The sequence below is a fragment of the Oryza sativa genome, chromosome 6 (assembly GCF_034140825.1).
Source record: "Oryza sativa Japonica Group chromosome 6, ASM3414082v1".
In the NCBI taxonomy this organism is placed as follows: Eukaryota; Viridiplantae; Streptophyta; class Magnoliopsida; order Poales; family Poaceae; genus Oryza; species Oryza sativa.
In genome coordinates this window covers 13,612,231-13,629,392 of record NC_089040.1, presented here as the reverse complement: position 1 = coordinate 13,629,392, position 17,162 = coordinate 13,612,231, and the positions used below count along the sequence as shown (strand labels likewise).

General features: G+C 45.1%; 1 long non-coding RNA gene and 1 pseudogene across 1 annotated transcript; one reads left to right on the top strand and one right to left on the bottom strand.

Moving 5' to 3' along the window:
• Positions 1 to 2,625: 2,625 nt before the first annotated feature.
• On the bottom strand, positions 2,626 to 4,004 carry LOC136357124 (uncharacterized). Its single transcript, XR_010742204.1, has 2 exons — positions 3,291 to 4,004; positions 2,626 to 3,185 (listed from the first exon to the last, which is right to left on the bottom strand). It is a non-coding gene; the product is annotated as an uncharacterized lncRNA (long non-coding RNA).
• Positions 4,005 to 4,671: 667 nt separating this feature from the next.
• On the top strand, positions 4,672 to 5,459 carry LOC136356994 (zinc-finger homeodomain protein 9-like; annotated as a pseudogene).
• The last annotated feature ends 11,703 nt before the right edge of the window (positions 5,460 to 17,162 follow it).

The following is a 17,162-nucleotide window of genomic DNA, read 5'->3' as shown; positions in this document are numbered from 1 at the left end:
ACATGGATGTGAACGGCATCATCACTGTCCTCATCACGTACGAGCTATTGGTTAGAAGAGTATCCCACCGCCCACACTACCCAGATATCGCCGGCACAACGTTCCATCCTCGCGTCGCTGGCCATGCCGCCCGTTGCCTCCTCCTCCGACTACGGCCACCGCTCACCAGTGCTGGCCGGAATGGACAGCCACGGTGCTCGTCCCTGCAATACCCAAACGGCCTAGTGCCTCCTTCGCACTCGGATCTGGTGGCCCCAGTCCTCATCACCGCTGGACTGATCGATGCAATGAAGGGGATTGGAAAGGAGGAGAACGGATGTTGCAGTAGTCAGGGATCAGAGCCCGGGAAGAAGACGCAGATCTGGCTGAGGACCTTCGAGTCACCGAAGATGGCTGCTGTGGCGAACTATGTGGCGTCACTCCGCCTCCACGGATTGGAGCCGAGGCTCAACTTCCTGGCACTCATCATCTGATTCCGTTGCACAGCCACCACTGAGCCTAAGGATGTCTGCTCCGCCGCGCAGATCCGATTCAGCCCCAACCTGCTCGTCGTGCACCATCACGGTGGTGGCGGAGGCGCAGACACGACGTCGTATGTTGCTCCGGCAGCATCGGTTGCCACGACCAGCTGCTCAGCGGTGACGTTCGGATCATAGAAATCCATGTCACCAACACTCTCTCTCATCATCGGCATCGCTCGGTACGGTTCCCAAGATCCGGGAAAAAAGGATGATGGGGGAAGTGGAAGCAAGGTAACGATCCGTCGTGGGAAGATAATAACTACGTGGTATATAAATACTATTATTAATAAATGGTTAGTAAAACAATTACTCGCACATGGGAGGTGGGAGGAAGGGGAACGGTGATCGGTGAGACCGTGGGATGGCTGTTAGGCGCGTGATTGGAAGTAGAAGCGCGCTGTGCTCCTAAATCCTAATAGTGTTACTATTATTTTGAAGGTTTGAGCCTGTAGTTGCAATAAGTAATTTGTTATTTAATTAATATGTGCTATGTCCATCGTATATAATGTCCGTGCGTTTACACTGGTAAAATGTCAGTGCGCTTGCATTTGGTAATGGTAGGGTAGATTAAATTTGATCCTAATGTAATGATATATCGAAGCACCAAGCATGATCATTAGCATTGGCGATGAACATGGAATAATTCAATTAAAAATTTGCCACTGAGCCCACGTGTCATAGGCAGATGAGGTCCCACGTGTCATCGACTGCGAGTGACAAATCCTTAATTGCCACATCTTACAAGTGACAAAAGGTTAAATGCCCCGATGAACACAAAGGCATATTTATTCTCAAACAAAAGTTCATTCTACAAATATTATATGTGAATGATGCTTTTGACATCTGGACCCGATGATTGTAGCATGGTAGGAATTTATGTGCGAACAATGTGGTTGCCATTGTACAAAAGGTGACAAATGGAAATTCATGTGACGACGGGAAAAACCAAAAACATATTTTTTTTCTTAAGTAGGTAAGCCTAATGGGTTTAAACCGAAACTAGAACACAAACTTACGGGTATGATACTCTCCCTCTGTATAGGCTAAGGTCATTAAATATTTTGTATTACACTTTATTTTATATTTTTTTTCTATCTTTTCAAATCGGTGATTTTTATTTCAATACATATTCAAATTGAAGAATTAATTATTTTTGTTTCAACAAATTTAAAAAAATAGTACGTACTTCGTTCGGACTAGGGTTTAGTTTTTTAAACCACGGTATACCTTATGTGCGGTATCCGCCAAACTGTGGAATCCGACTATTGGCAACGTGATAATTCTCTCAGGGGCTTACCAAATTTCACCGTTAACAGATACCCTATTTACGAACTAAAATTTGAAAAGAGTTTACTTCGAAAGAATTCACGGAAAAGTCTAGTTCTCCTCCTAGCCCAACCCGCATAATGGGATTTGTGTTATTTGGGTGCATTTAAATGTTTATGCCAAAGATCTCGATTAATCCACTCGTGTGAATCCCAACTCCTACCATACTTCCTTCAGGGTTCAAATTTAGTAGTTTGACCTTTCTTCTCCTTCTAAATTCAACCCCTCCCGAGCCAATTACTATAGTATCTGGAAATACTCGAACCTGGTAGTTTTTCCAGAACCACCTCTCAGGATAATATCCCTTCTTTGTCCTCTCAACCTTCCTAGATTATTGCAATACCGTGTCCTTCCCTTGAATCGGCGGAATACCACAATTAAGTCGTTCCACCTAAAGGATGTCCTGCGATCGACGTCCTTCCTTTTCGCTAAGCGCTTTGGTGCTAAGCTAATGGAAGTCTCGAAACCCTTTCCATTTGTCGCAATGTTGTTTCTTTCCCTGAACCCAAGGAACATTGCAGTTGAATCAAAACCCGCTTCGTCTTTTCGACTCTACCTCCCTCAGATTCCCTTTCCCCCTATTCCTTCTACTCAAAATCCTCAAGTTCGGCCTTTCACTTGAAACCCTAAAAATCATTCTACGAAGTCAAATGTCATGCTACCGATTCAAATATCCTCCATTCTATGTATGCCAAGCGTCGTTTCTAAAACCAGTCAATATCATCGTCATTTCGTTCAAGAGGTCACAAAGAAATCCTAAGTAAAGTACTTGGGCAACTTAGCGGCCGAAACAAATCCAATCCAAATACCCCATTTAAGCATTCCGAGTACAGAGCCAAATCAAATGTCCAATCACACAGTCCAAGTCCAAATATACAGTCCATTTACAATTATGCAATCCCAATACAGATATACAGTCATTTTTCAAGTTCCAAATACAAATTCCAAACTCCTGTTGCAAATTACAAAAAGTGCCTGTTCAGCCCAACAACTCACTCCAGCCCAAGTCTGTCTTCCGTCCCCCTCCAGCCCTCCCTCTCTCTCTTGCAGCCCAAGTCTACATCCCCTCCCTCCTTTCCTCGGAGGGTCGGCTTCTTATGCACGCCGCCTGCTCGGCACAATGCCGAGCCGGGCAAGGCCGTTGCGCCAGACCGCCACACCGCACCGAACCGTGCCGCTCCACGTCGCGCTCCCACGCCGAGCCACACCGCAACCCGTGCCACGCCGCGCCAGTCCGGGCGCCGCCTCCTCCTCACCGCCCGTGCGTCACCCTACTACCAACCCGGCAGGGTTGGTGACGGCCTCCCTCCTGCACCGTGCTCCCAAATCACCAACGCCCTCCTCAAAACAACAGCAACACAATGAGAGTAGTCCACACAGAATTTCTGCAAAGCCGAATCTAGAACGAAATATGGGAGAACGAATTCATAGCGTGAAGCTTACCTTGTACTCCTTCCCCTGTGTCGATTTCGACATCCGGGCCCTACTGCCGCCGTCCATCACATCCACCACCTTGCTCCTTGCGCTCTGCCGGCTGCAGACGGGCGTGAGCCACGTGCATGCCACCGCATCGCCACTGCCGCCCTGCCCTGCCACTGTGCCTTTGCCTTCTCCTTTTGCCTTGGCTAGGGAAGCCACCTCGGTCCACTCCGACCTTCGCCTTTTCCATCGCCATCACTGCCTCTGCGCCTTCCCTCCCCACCCTTGCCGCCGATCTTGGCCGTTGCCGCACACAGCCAGACCGGCCCCGCGCGAGCGCCGCCCCACGGAGCTCCCTGGCCGCCGCCTCCTCCTCCCTTGATGCCGGTTGCCAACCCCGGCAGCCGCCTCCTTCCGGCTTCTCCACACTCCAGCTCCTCCGCCCCGACGCCCTCCGTCTTCGCCTTGCCGGCCATCTCCAATCCACCATCGCCGCCACCACGAGCTCCCAACCGGAGGGGATCCCACCGCCGGCCTCCGCGCCACCGCACCCAAGCATCGCCTCGCTCGGCCGCCGCCCGGCCATAGCGCTGCACCGCCGTCGCCTCGGCTCCGCGCCGCCGTGAAGCCACTGCCGCGCCGTCGCGCACCAGCCGCACCCCGCTCGGGGCGCGGGCGCACGTGGGGAGAAAGCGGAGCGAGAGGGAGAAAGATGAGGCGAAGATTGGGAGAAGGAATAATCTGGAGGGGAGGAGAAGAAAAGATAAGCCGGGAGAAAGGAAGTGACAAGTGGGACCCAGCGGACCCCACGGGTTCCTAAATGAATCCCGCACAGTAATCCCTCTTTAATCCCCTCAACTGTATCACTTACATATGGGCCCATTTATACTTAATCTCTAATTAGACCTCTCTCTGATCCTTGAGAGGGACCCGCCTTAAAAGGGGTTAATTTAATCCATGCCACTCCAAATTTCGCCATTCAGAAAAATACAATTATAATTCGCTTATTCGTAAACGTGCCATTAAAATTTTACAGAAATTAGAACCGTGCCACTCTCGTCAAGTTTTCCATCTATCCCCCTCCTTTTCCGTCATCTCCGTCACAGCGCTCAGCGCCGCCGCCACCTCGGTCAGCAGCCGCACCTCCGCCGTACGTCAGCCTCGGGATGCCGCGCCGAGCAATGCTCGGCTTGCTACGCCACTCCTCGCCGGGCACCGCAAGGTCGTGCCGCCGCCCGACCTCGCCGCGCCACTGTCGCCCAGCTTCGTCCGCGTCACGCCGTCACCCGTGCCAAGCCACGGCACGTCAGCCATTAGGAAGAAAAAAAAAAGGAAAGAAGAAATCAAAGAAAAGAGAAAGAGAAAAAGAGAATCAAAGAAATCGGTGGCTCCGCCGCAACCCACAATGAAGTTGAGCACGTTTGCGACAGCGGCAGGAGCAGCAGCCGACCGCAGCCGTGGCGGCGGCGGCAAGCATGGCGTCCGCGCGGCTTCACGCGTCGGCGCAACCGGCGGCGTCGTCGCCGGAGACATGGCTGAGGTGGAGCTTGTGGGCTGTACCCCTCCGTAGCTACAGCTGCGACGAGCACAGCCGGCGGTGGGCGGAGGAGAGACGGTGTACCAGGAGTGCCCCAAGAACCACGCAGCGAGCCTGGGCGGACACGGCGCTGGACGGCTGCGAGGAGTTCATGCCGTCGTCGGCGGTGAACCCACCGACCCGACGTCGCTCATGTGCGCCGCGTGCGGCTGCCACTGCAACTTCCACTGCTGGCTGCTGGAGGGGTCCCCGCCGCCGCCTCCGCCGCTGGCGCTGCCCGCGCCGCCCATGCCGGCGAACGTGCTCCACGGCCAGCTGCACCGCGAGGAGGAGACGCCCGAGGTCCGGCTCCCTGGGGTTGATGGCGACGAGTCTGACAACAACTCGGATGGCTCGGAATACTACGACGAGCGGTCTGTGTCCCCGCCGTCGCCACCGCACCTGCCGGCGCCGGTGGTGCACCAGCCGTATTACCCTTCGGCGCAGCACATGCTACTCTCGCTGGGCTCGAGCGGGCAGGCGCAAAGGCTCCCGCTGTAGGTGATGTCGCCGGCGGCGACCGCGCCTCCCTCCGGCGGCGCCGGGATGCCGAGGAAGCGGTTCCGCACCAAGTTCACAGCCGAGCAGAAGCAGTGAATGCAAGAGCTGTTGGAGCTGCGACGGGGAAGACGAAAAAGAAGGGATAGATGAAAAACTTGACGGGAGTGTCACGGTTCTAATTCCTATAAAATTTCAATGGCACGGCATTTTTCTAAATTAACCCTTTCATTAACCGTTCCCGTGACCGGTCCACAGACGCCGAGTCGCTCACTAGCGAGCCCCACGCCGCTGCTCCACACCAACGGCGTGGACCCGTGGACTCCTTCCCCGCCCGATTTCCCTCTCGCTACATGGACCCGGTACATGGCGCCGGAAGCCACTGACCCGTGGGCCAGTAGCTCTGGTCCATGCGTCGGCCCATGATATGTGGACCAAGTCCACCCATCCATTCCACCGGGCGCTCGGTAGACCCTGTCTACCATGCACCGGCCACCCTAAAGCCATTGACGCTGGACCCCGCCAAGAATATTCTGAAGGAATATTCTTTTCCAATGAAAGATATCATTTTTCCTCGGTTTATAATTCCGTTAAACTTTGGGAATTCATATATTGCAAATTGTAACTCCGATTGACTCTGTTCAACTTCTAGAATTTCTCTAAAATCGAGATCTATCAAATGGCGCTACTGGTTTAAGATGTTTGGTACTTTATCTGGAGGAATTTGTATGGTTTTCTCTTATTGACCACGTGCTGGATATTCCGGCCAATCAACGGACGTGGATTTCTCGAAGATACAAGAACCTAAAGCAAGGCAAGACACTACGCTCCCCTCCTTGAGCATATTGATCCTATTTATAAATGTGTTGATTGCAAATAAAATTGCATGCTTATTATAAAATGCGTACCATTATGTTTGTGAGCCATCCTTAATATTGTTAACTTTATATATCCTTGATGCCTGAGTCTATAACTTATGCCTTGTCGATTATTGGCATTGCTTAGTATTGCATATATATAGATGATTGTACACTGCACACTTGTTGTTTATGGATGTGGATGTGATGAACACTCGGTGTGAGTGGTTGTTGAAAGACGGGTGTTATCAAAGTGTCCTTTACAGCATGGAAAGCTCAAAACTTTGTCTTTAGGCGGGCTAACTGATTCTGTTGATTAACCCCTCCATAAACAGTTCAATCTACTACTATCTAGATTTTGACGAAAAAGCAACAACCTTACTAAAAACCACTTGAGATAAAATAATGATATTTGGTCAGAATATAGATCATAACATTATCTACAACTTTTATATGGACACTTTGATCAGAATAAATCATTTTGACCATGAAATTAATGGAAAACAGAGGCGCTACAAATCTGCCCACGCCCAGAACTACCAATCCGAATCACAACGTCCAAAACGCTTCTCTAACCCTCCTCAACCACGAATTAAACCACTAAAACCACCCTAGAACAACTGATACAACAAGGGGATAAGCCTCAACTTGGGTTTATTTAGAGAACTTGTGAGGAGACAATAAGGGAGACTCCGATCTAACCACTCCTACTCCTCTCCTTCTCCTCGTTCCGTTTTTCCACTTCGTTTCTTGATCCAAGCTATGAAGGTGGAGTTCTAGGGAGAGCAATTTGCTGTAAAGAGGATAGAGATGCGAACATATGAGGAGGGGAGGCAGGGGCGCCGTTGGAGGCCGGCCAGGGAGACAGGTTCGGTCTCCCTCCTCTAGGGTTTTAGGTGGGTAGGAGAGATTGGGTTGATGGGCTTTGGCACAGGTTGGCTTGGCCCACTCCTCAGGTATTTTTATTTTATTTATTTCTGCTAACATATTTATTTTAATGAGTCAACCCAAACTAAAAACCTAAATATCTTTTAATATACGGGGTATTACAACAGAAAACACACACCCTAAGTACGGATATATTATGTACTGCCTGTTTCTCGGGAGCGCCAGGACTCCCCTCACTTCCGTTTCCCGGGAGCGCCAGGACTCCCTCACTTCCGGCTCGAGGTAGGGATGGTGTGCTGGGGTGTAATGGGGGCTCATAATCCTTGGAGCGGGTGTCGTAACACGAGAGTGACTGAAAACCCGGTCTGTGACAAAGCTCATGTGTTGGGTGTGTCACGGAGTGCGGGATTAAAAGCGTACATCCACTGCAGTGTGAGTAAACTGATCTAATTGAATAGTTGTGCTCGTGGTTGATGAGCGCCGGGATTTGTAATACTCTTGACTAGTCTCATAGATTTTAATCTTGCTTAGATTAGGAAAGAGGTGTGACCTTGCCCGATGGGTGGGAAGGTCATTGTGACGTTTGGGATTGTACAAAACTGGATTCGAGGGTAAACTGGACCAAGCGAGGCTTGGGGAAGGTAGATGAACCCTCGCAGATTAATGACAACTTCAACCTAACGTTGTTTTTCAATTAAAGCTGCTAGGTCATAGGTTTGTAAAATGATTAGTATTTACGGTGGCTTGCTGAGTACGGTTAGTATTTACTCTTGCTTAACTAAATCTTTTAGAAGGAGTTGGAGTCGGGACCTAGGTTCACCCGTCACTGTCTGTGGAATACATTGGACCATCGCTGCTTCACTTCTGCTACCTCACCTACTTCTTTGGATATTTAGTACTTTGTATGACCATGCTTGGTCTTTTGGGTCCCATTTGGTGACCTCGTCGTTCAAGATCAATGCCCGATGGTGACCTTGGCGCTCGGTCGCAACATCACCTTGCGGGTGGGTCGAGATCTGCACAACACGCCTTTCAGGCTCGTTAGCACGCAGATAAGCGAGCAAATGCACCACCATCTTTGTCTCGCCCATGTAGGTCTGCACAAGACTCGTGATCTTCACTAGGGCGTTGTCGGGGTTTGAGGAGGAATCGCTCTCCAGGACCAACCAAGGTTAGTTCTTCTAGGAAACTTGCTGCAACCCTAGAAAGCAGCAACTGTGAGTCTCCCCTGTCGTGACATGTGATTCCTCAGATGATACTTTATCAGATGGTGAAGCGAAGGTACTTGGCAACGCTCCTTATACAAAGCATGTAAGCCCCTTCGCTACACTCTTGGTAAATACGTTTATGTATATTTTACCGTGTGTCTTCCTGCTTGTTTATAACAATACAATCCCGGTCGTGGGCATCTTAGATAATGCCCCTTTTCTTTTACTAATGAGATGTTACTTCTAGGTTCCTACTACACTGGACAATAGCGCTCTCTCGTCGGAACACAATACATGTATCTATCAGGTTTCAAAGGAGCCGTAGAAAAAGAGTGGCATCACTGGGAGTGCACAGTCTAAGATGGTCCAAACTCAAACCCTACGTGCGGAAGCATGGAAGGCAATAAAAGAAGAGAAGCGTCCGGTGGTGTACACACTTGATGAGCCGGAGAAGGATGACCGTAACAACTTGTCTCTCTCCCAAGGTAATTGAACTCTCATATATTTTACTTTTTTATTTATCTCATCCCCTCCTTTTCAGGGAAATATCACAGTATGTCATTTTTTCTCTCTCTCTCTTACTATGGTTTGATCTGACCTTTAGGTAACCTCGCCAATGACAAGGCTCGGGTTGACCTGATGCAAAATCGTGGCAAGAGACTTGAGGCAGCACTAACCAAGCAGCTTGATGAGGTACAATCTATGAAACCGAGGCTCCTCCTAACATCGGTTCGGTCCATTGATCATGAGCCCCAAGGCTGAATCTGCCATCTGATGGTTTCATTATGGTCTGGCATGCAGGGGCGGTGCATCGTGATGTGCACGAACTGCAGAAGCTCTTGAAACAGGAACCCCTCAACAACCGTCTGATTGTTGATGCTATAGGAGTGATTACCTCGTCGTGGAAGGAGCACTATGCGAAGCCATGCCCCGAAGATCTGGTGAAACTAATGTCCGACGTAGGGGATTTGGTGGGATTGTTTGAGCGGCAACTCAGGTCCGCCTTCTTTTGAAGAATTGATCGTCACTTCCAATGAGAGTGAAGCCACGTCTTTGCTATAGAGGTATGAGAGCGTGTGCACTGACGCTTCGCGTGACCTAAAGATATTTGCCGATGACAATGTTAATATGCAAACCATCGGAAAACATCTTGATGCCTATCACACTGACTGGTAAACCAAGGCGGAATACTGTGAGAGGAAGGCCAAAGAAGCAAGAACTGTCGCTGTAGCATATCCTCAATTAGTGAAGCGCAATGAGGAGATGATTGTCAACCACCCTGTCACCATTGACTCTTTGTCCCAGAAGGTGACCGAACTGGAGAACAGGCGTGACAATGCGAAGATCAACATTGAAGCCGCAAAAATGCAAAAGGAGGCTGAAGCGTCCGCACCACCATCCGTACGCCCAAAGAGCTTTGAAGAGACGATCTTGCCAATCCCTTCGATGCTGGCTAACAACTTTCTTTAGTATCTTGCCAAGCGTCTAATTGAAGGCCTCAATCATGCCATTTGCCTGAGGATAATAGCCAGTGGAATAATTCCATCGACTCTTGTAGTTTGCAATTAATCTTTGCATTTTATGGGACATGAAAGCTTTACCATTATATGAAGTGATGCGGTAAGGGACTCTGAAGCGATAGATTATATGCCATTCAAGGAAGCTGATGACACTGTCAGTCTTCACTTCCCGTAATGACACTGCTTCAGCCCACTTAGATAAATGCACTATGATGGCGAGTATAAGCGATGCCCCCGGAAAAAGGGGGTTCAATCAGTCCGATGACATCTATTCCCCATGCTTTTAATGGCCAAGCATGCACTCTAGGAAGTTAATGCTTGAAGTCGCCGTGAATTTGATAGTCGTGACACGACTTGACAACTTTGAGGCAATCAGCCATGATGCCAAGCCAATAATACCCGGCGGGTCGGATGCTATGATACATCTTGGGTCCGCTCTGGTGTGCCCTGCAAACTCCATGATGCACCTCCTGTAAAACATGATATGCATCGATTATGTCCACGCATCGAAGGAGTACTTCTTGCCCATAGGATCGTCTGTATAAAACTCCAGATTTATAAAAATAAAAAGGTAAACGACAATGAAGTTGACAGCTTTCTACAACACTGCAGATCATGGAAAATAAAAGATGAGTTCATCTGCTACATTGTAGTTTTATTTGCTTGATCAACACTGCAGAATGTTGTTTTTCAAATAATCCTTTCATTAAGTTTGTTTGACTATACGTGCTAACATGTGGTGCGCACAGTTTGAGTGCTCATGAGTTCGTGCAACAATTGCGGTGTTAACATTTCATATTTGTATGAATTCAATTTTTTTATAATACGTTTGTATGACATATCAAGTTTTTATACTACATTTCATTACAATTTGTTACTGCTATGTTATTAACTATTTCTCCCATATTTACATTTTGTTAATGAGTTAGACATACACATATATGATATTTGTTTGTGCATTGGGACCGTTAATTTTTAATGAAATTCAATTATAAGTTCCAGTGCGTGTGGCTCGAACGGCATAGGAGGGCACTAGAAAAACTTGGGATGTTCTTACACATTATGGCAGAAAATCATCAAAACAGAGACACGAACAATCAGTGTGTCCAGTCAAACTCAACTATGTCAATTCACATCAACCAACTATTGATCACTATGAACGTGTTGACGGTGAATATTTTGAAACTTGTGGGTCCCAACTTCACGAACCCGAACCCTCAGCTTATGAACGAAGATTGGTTCAAACCATTTTATCAATAAGTGGATGCTGTGGACGGCACACATGTGTACATATCACATCTGCATGCATGTCTATTGAACACGGGAACTGACACATAACAACCAAAAATGTTCTACTCATTTGTCATCACTACGGGAGAACTATGTTGTGTGATGCTGGATGGCCAGGCTCGGTACACGACCGAAGGATTCTAAACGAGGCAGTGCGATATTATCCCGAAAATTTCCCAAGGGTACCATTGGTGAGTCAACTTTTTTCCAAAAATGATATGGTACTACTTTGACTAATGACCACTAGTGCAAAATATTTATTCTGCTACGTTGCATAGGAATGTATTTACTTGTTCACTCTAGATTTCCTAGTAGGATGAGATCTCTGGCATCATACCCACATGTACGTTACCACATGGATCAACTTGGTGTTATAAGGTATACCGCCACCGGTCGGACGAGAAGAGACATCTAACCACCAACACTCAGCATCGTCAAAAAACAATGGAAAATACTAAAAGAAATATCCTACAATCAGGATTACAATGTTCCCACACACAAAATACATGCAACTTTTGCTCTGCACAACTTCAGAATGGATAATGATGATGTGTACTACCGTCAAAACAATCTTATGTACAATGGATATCCCGCAGTGCCACAACAGACATCCTTCAATCATATGTATTACGCAACAAGTAGCGAGCAAGCTATAAGCACCTACTGTAATTGCATTACCAATGCGGTGTTCAATCAGTATTAGTAGGTGCTATAATATTATTTATCGATTTAGCATTTCAAAACTATGTTATCTTGTAAATGGTATTGTTTATTCTGTGCACAATCTTTTTCATGTTTTTCGCAATATTCAGTCACGTGTAAAGAATGTGGTGTGAATTCACTCATTTTATCGGAAGTTCGAACGAATTTAAGTCATCAGTTTCGAAGTAAATTTAATGCACTCATTTTCCCCTCAATTGTGTACCAAATCATTGTTCGTCATTTTGTGCCTATTTATATTTTGGGCAATAAAAGAAAATCATTTGTCCAGTGTATTGGTACAACTTATCAAATCTTTCCAACAAATATCTAACCAAACTCCCACAAATATGTTTCTCCTTCGTTAATGAAGTGGTTCATGAATTTACATCGCGCAACTAAGAAAAATAATACATCTAAATTGAGGGTTCATTTTCCACATTTTTTTTGTCTTATATGCCTTTTCAGTTTTTTTGTGATGTTGCCATATTTCTTTGACATGCATTGTTCTCCATTCATTTTTTTGGGTCAAATAAACGGCAATAGCATCTAGGCTTCTCTCCTGCCGGGCCGATGCCAGCGTGCTGACGTAATTTGTCAGCGGCCAAACGGCGTCATCACCAACACCCTGCGTCCATCCATGCCGCACAGTGCGCTGCAGTACGTGAAACATTGTGCGGGTTTTGAACCACACAAATGCGTTGTGAGCATAGTAAAAAAACCAGACCGGACCAGCGGTTGAACCGGATTAAACCGGAACCAGGCACCACACCGGCTCGGTCTGTTTGAAAGACTGTTCACGTAGTTGGACCGGTGTGAACCAGATGAACCGGACGCTTTTTACATTAAACCGCTAAACCGGAAACGCTCTAAACCGCCGGGTCATGCTATTGGGCTTTATGTGCAAAAATGAGAGAGGGGGAGGAGGATCGATCCTGGGTGGCTAGGTTGGAGCAATGCTTGGACATCCACTAGGCTACACATGCTGCTCTGACCATAGTAAAATAATAAACATACTTGACCTCATAAACCGCGGTTCGACCGCCGGTTCAACGGTTCGACCGCTGGACCGGTGAACCGAGCTTCTCACCGGTTCAACGTCCGGTCCAGGTTTTCGTACTATGGTTGTGGGTGTACCAAAGCATAGTTTTAGTGTGGTGCATGTATTGACTTACTTAAGGGAGCACGAACGTTCTCTCATGATCATCTACGATTGGCGAAAGGGTACCATCGTAGTCTAAAAATAGTGCAACCCTCTTTCCATGCGCACTGGTCGTGATTTCTTCAAAAGATGCTAAAGCTGAAGGGCACATAACCTGCAATACAAGAAAAAACTGATAAATACTAAATTTCAATTAATGCGCGTGTATCAATTGAAAATGTAAAGACATCAAAAAATTATGAGTGTCTTACCTTGCCAGTATTTTCTCGTTTACCGGTGTCGGTTACACTGTTACTGGAAAATTTTGGGTTTTTTTAACCACTTTTTCCAGCAGAAATAATGTGTTATAAGTGATGCTATGATCACTATTACACAAACAATAGAAAGGACAACCCAAAAAACTTTCTTGTGATGGTTTGTTGTGTTTCCTGCACAGTTCACATACATAGATCAATTATGCTTTTGTTTGCTTCAAATTAAATGGAATATAAGCTAGGTGCAAATTGTGAATAGAACTATGGTGATGGTACCTCACCTAAACGTATATATAAGCATTTATTTGCAAATTGGGACAAACTCAATGATATAATAAACTAAGAGCAAAATATACACATAATAATCTCTAACAAGGATCATCTTCCAGGGTATCAAGAACATATTTATTTGGTCACGCCAAAAGAATGAGTTGAATATTTATTAAGTGAAAAACATATAACCATTATACATATAGCACTAACTTTATTCTATTAATGAAAGATATAACTAATATAGGTATTCAGGTTGCCTCACTAACCTCCAATTTTGTGTATAGACTAAGTTGACACTGTAAACATGTCAACTCTGATGAGCATTGTGCAAGGCCATAGATAATGTACTTATAGTTATATGCTATAAGCAACTCCTTCCCTTTTGCAAATCTTGTAGACAGATTGGTCACCTTGCTTAACACCGCAGTGATCATTGAACTAACAGTTTTGTCGAACACTTGTTGCTGAATATTGACATAGTTGAACTGAATCTTCTCGTTAGAAATCTTAAGGGTGCATAAATCATAGTAGAAGAGAGCTTGCATGCTAGGAACTCATACTTCCTACACGTCCTGTAGTGCTCAGGTAATGCAGCTCTTGCAGGTAGTATGATTAGTATCACTACGACACTGTCCTGCTGCATTAATTTGCCCTTCTGTTTAGTTGATTGTGACCCTAGAAAACACAGTAGGGGTAGAAGAGACTTTTAGTAGTAATGTTGACAATAAAGTCATGTGGTCTATATAATTGTTGTTCGATGTGTAATTTCTCCTTTTACATTGTAAATCCCATGAATCTTTAGATGATCCCATGGCACAACCCACAAGCAGTGCCGACCCTGGGCCTAGGCTGGTTGTGCAACTGCCTAGGGCCCATGCCGAAGGGGGGCCCATGCCCCCCGGCATAGTTGCGAGGCCCAGGCGTGCGCTAGGGAGAGTGAGGCACCGCTTTGTCTTCATGAAATCGAGTACTCTGTCCGAGTCGCCCTAACTCCAATTTCTCGTCTCCACCTCGCCTGAGAAGCAAGAGAATCATGTGTGGCATACAACTGCCACCATTTGAATAGATTGGCACACAAATATGGAAATCAAATATATAGAAAAAGTTAGTCAACTGACAGTGTCCAATATATAAAAGACAATAAAAAAATGCACCTTCTCAGCTTCACGTGATTGACATAGACACTAAATTTAAGTATTAATTGTAATGATCTTTACTTCAAATCCAGCACACATAACCTTTGCTTGAAGAATACTTGGATTCTATTTTAACTTATTAATGTAAAACAGGACCATAAATCTGAAACAAGTGCTAAGTAATCTGAAATGAGTGCCAAGTAATTTGAAATGTGTGCAAAGTAACAATGAGAAGTACTAGTACCGAGCTATGTAGCAAAACCAATTGCACTAGCATAATAATAAGATGTGGCCATCTCACGACACAGCTTAAGCCTAGCCTGACTAATGCAACAATTTTCACCATGGCAAAACTAAGGCCATTTTCCCAGTACTGACAAAGCAAGGGCTCTGACATGAGTTTAAGGCTTTCATGAATACACAGAAGTATATCATTGTATTAAGAATAATGGAAATGGTAACATAGGTCCAAGCCTAGAAACAGAGAAGTACCAAAACAAAGGGGGGCAAATGTGTTCATAAATTAAGTCTCAAGTTTGAGCTTTAGGAGAAAAAGAATAAGTGAATGGTTGTCAAGCACACATGAATAGAGCACATTATATTCCTAAGGTCACATGAAAACAGTCACTACATGTGAGTGTTTAAACTAATAATGAGCAAACGGTGCATGCAATACATACCCTTAATTACTAATAATACCTTCATATGATAAATCAAGCATTTGGGTATTACAATCATACTACTAAGTAAATAATTAGGTGTTACAACAAATATTAAATCCTAGGAAAAAAGATGTGTAATGCTAATGCAGACAATATGTAAATAAGTCATAATTAGTATTGATTTTAAAGCTTTGAATGGGTACACACCTGATTTGTGCCAAGATGTACGAAGTTATAACCCTGAGTTGAGTAGACCAATGGAAATCTTATATTTGTGAAACCTACAAATGAAGTAAACACATGTTGTAAGGTAAAACAAACTTCATGCATGAAAATTTATAGTATAGAAATTAAAAGAGAGTGAATAAAACAATGAAAATAATGGAAAATTCGTTGAAGTCATGTGCTTCGTTCCTATGATAAGCATACACCTTTTTTATCATGTTAAATTGTGTGATCTTTTGTTGCAAATTATTTAGACTATGTATAGATAATTACATGCTATTCTCTCCAATGATAATTCTATTTCTGCTAGATATCCTAGTAGTTTATCCGTAATAATCAAGGAATAAGTCTCACCTTGTTACCTTCTTGGGCTTCCCATGCAACTGAGAGGTGATGGCATCACTTACATGCCGGAGGGGGGCCCATGCCCCCCGGCATAGTTGCGAGGCCCAGGCGTGCGTTAGGGAGAGCGAGGCGCCGCTTTGTCTTTATGAGATCAAGTACTCTGTCCGAGTCGCCCTAACTCCAACTCCGCGTCTCCACCTCGCCTGACCGTCTCCACGAGACCGTGACAGGCCGATAGCACCACAGCGGCACGTCGAGTCAGCCACTTGCCCTGCCTACTTAGCGCCTGAAACCTAAAACCTAAAAGGTGAACCGCTGATTCCTGAAGCTGAACTACTGAACTGCTGAAGGTGGTGCTAATCAATTAGTTCACTACGTATCAATTTTCATCATTTCAATTCATGGTTATTGTTATACAATTTACTTTGCAATTTCACTATTTCATATGTTTCAAATATTTGTCGGGTGCTCAGTAAAGAAACAAAAGAAAAATGAGAAGATCAATTAATTGATCTTTTATTAAGGTATTTATACTACTTTGTTTCTAGAGAGATAATGATCAAAGACTTAAAACTGAGATGCTTAAGAGGGTAGGCAGGATTGGTTTGGACCAAAAAATATCGTGTTGTGCGCTAGGTTGTGAGTTTGGGTTACTAAAGAGAAATAGGGTTGGGATACAGCCCATTATACTGGCTCTAGCATCCTCACTCTCACAAAATTGGTACCCCTACTGAATGTTTAATATGTTTAATTCATTAAAATAGAATTTTCAATCAGAATAATGCTTCTACAAAGAAAATAAATTAAACCTCCCAAGTAAATAATAAATAAATAAATTACACAAATGATAGAACAATTTTAGGTTTTTACTGTTTATTGTCTAATTCATATATTGGGAATAGTTTTATCCAAAAGTTGCAAATATGCAAGTTTATCGCAATTTGACTCCCGCTATCAAGTCAAATGAATATGATTAGATTGTAATTTCAAAAAAAAACTTTGAATAATAACAACAAAAAGGAGAAATTAAAATATTATGCTAGCCATCGAATTCATCTACCGCCAACATTTGGGTCATTTTTCATGTGTGCTAAGGATTTTCTCTTTTTTTAAAATAATAACTACTAAAACGCTGTTAAGAAAACTCTAGCTAGAATTCCAATCTAATGGCATCGTAGCAATTTGTTGAACCTTGATGGCACATTGACGAGTACAAAAGACATACCTCGATCTCCTCCTCTCTAGCTCGCTCTTGCAGACGTACTATGCAGCTAGCGCAGCAACTAGCTGTGTGCCGCGCCGG